Below are 2520 nucleotides of genomic sequence, written 5' to 3'. Positions count from 1 at the left end.
AAAAAAAGGATTTCGACTTCTAACGAAGTCACTAGACTTCCTTGAGTCAATGCATTTCAAATTTTGCAATGATTATCTAGATTACAGAAGATCCTAGAATCGCTGAGAGTTATTAACGGTTGCAAGCCTTATCTCCTTGTTTCCATGCTTGATTATAAGTAATCTGTTACCTTTTTAAGAGATTAAAAGATCATTATTTGAAGGGATATTTTGAGTTTGGTGCCTATAAAATGGTACACTTTTGCGTTTGGTGCCTAACTTTGTCAAAATCTTTGTTTGGTGCCCAGTTAAAGAGTTGATGTTGATTGACCCTGTTGACAATCCTATTTAGAGTTAAAATTGTGAAATGACTAATAAAATTCTAAACTTCGTTTTATTCACTAACTGCACCTTATCTTCTACATACTCCATGTTTGAGAAATGAGAGTTGTTGATTTTCATTCACGAGGTTTAGGTTCCAATCTTAATACCATCGCCATCTTCTTCCGTTGCTAATCTCAAATCATACACTGAGCTACTGTTATTTTCACATATGACCACCAGTTTACACAAAATTAAATCCAAAGTATAAGCATAGCTCCCTTCATTGTTTACCCGTAAATAATCCAAAATCTATCTCTAATGTAAACCCCAATAATCGTTTCCTTAAACCTTCAAACTAACCATTATTATATTGAACAAATGAATCCATGTAAATGACTCTATTCATTTTTCAAATTAATCATTATTGTATTCTTTAAATTTGTTTCCGTTTTCTGTAAATCCATAGTTACCATGGTTATCAGATTATGTTAGCCTTATTTCTCTGGAACGCTCGTAACGTGTTTGAAAAATGCTCTAGAGAGATTTCCCTAATGTGGTCCGTGTTAGTGAATTAGTTAAATTAGATAATTATTGTTTAAACAATTATTGACAAATACGCGGATTTATTTAAAAAAGTTGGCAGGGGGGCGAGCATCAAGTTGTGCTCCAACACAGCTTGTGAACGGTCAACCAGTCATCCGATAAATCAACTGCTTGATTGGGATCCGCACCAAACTCAAACTCTGACAAAGTTAGGTACCAGAGACAAAGGTGTGCCATTTTATAGGCACCAAGATCAAAATATCCCTTATTATAAATATTGTCTACTTATATAACTCTCTTTGTCCCCCAAGGTTTTGTGTAATCTCTTTTTCGACTATTTTGCGCATAACTTCTTCATACGAAGTGGGAATGACCTCATTCTTTTTCTGTTACCTCTGTCTTTCAGTTCCCCACAATATAGATGAATTTTTTTAGGATTTGGGCGATTAAAAATTGGTGTTTCATCCTTATTTTCAATGTAAAGGATGACTTCCCTCTTTATTTTTGGAATCAACATACGTAGAAATGCAATTTGCATAACATGTAGAGCCTTTAAATGTATTATTTTTTACCGCAATCATTTTTTAGAAAGTTTTATAATAAACTTAGTTCATCTAGTTCATAGTCTGGTTTTAAAAAAAGGATTTCGACTTCTAACGAAGTCACTAGACTTCCTTGAGTCAATGCATTTCAAATTTTGCAATGATTATCTAGATTACAGAAGATCCTAGAATCGCTGAGAGTTATTAACGGTTGCAAGCCTTATCTCCTTGTTTCCATGCTTGATTATAAGTAATCTGTTACCTTTTTAAGAGATTAAAAGATCATTATTTGAAGGGATATTTTGAGTTTGGTTCCTATAAAATGGTACACTTTTGCGTTTGGTGCCTAACTTTGTCAAAATCTTTGTTTGGTGCCCAGTCAACGAGTTGACGTTGATTGACCCTGTTGACAATCCTATTTAGAGTTAAAATTGTGAAATGACTAATAAAATTCTAAACTTCGTTTTATTCACTAACTGCACCTTATCTTCTACATACTCCATGTTTGAGAAATGAGAGTTGTTGATTTTCATTCACGAGGTTTAGGTTCCAATCTTAATACCATCGCCATCTTCTTCCGTTGCTAATCTCAAATCATACACTGAGCTACTGTTATTTTCACATATGACCACCAGTTTACACAAAATTAAATCCAAAGTATAAGCATAGCTCCCTTCATTGTTTACCCGTAAATAATCCAAAATCTATCTCTAATGTAAACCCCAATAATCGTTTCCTTAAACCTTCAAACTAACCATTATTATATTGAACAAATGAATCCATGTAAATGACTCTATTCATTTTTCAAATTAATCATTATTGTATTCTTTAAATTTGTTTCCGTTTTCTGTAAATCCATAGTTACCATGGTTATCAGATTATGTTAGCCTTATTTCTCTGGAACGCTCGTAACGTGTTTGAAAAATTCTCTAGAGAGATTTCCCTAATGTGGTCCGTGTTAGTGAATTAGTTAAATTAGATAATTATTGTTTAAACAATTATTGACAAATACGCGGATTTATTTAAAAAAGTTGGCAGGGGGGGCGAGCATCAAGTTGTGCTCCAACACAGCTTGTGAACGGTCAACCAGTCATCCGATAAATCAACTGCTTGATTGGGATCCGCACCAAAC

The sequence above is a fragment of the Papaver somniferum genome, unplaced genomic scaffold, assembly GCF_003573695.1.
Source record: "Papaver somniferum cultivar HN1 unplaced genomic scaffold, ASM357369v1 unplaced-scaffold_112, whole genome shotgun sequence".
NCBI lineage: Eukaryota > Viridiplantae > Streptophyta > Magnoliopsida > Ranunculales > Papaveraceae > Papaver > Papaver somniferum.
This window is presented reverse-complemented; position numbering follows the sequence as displayed.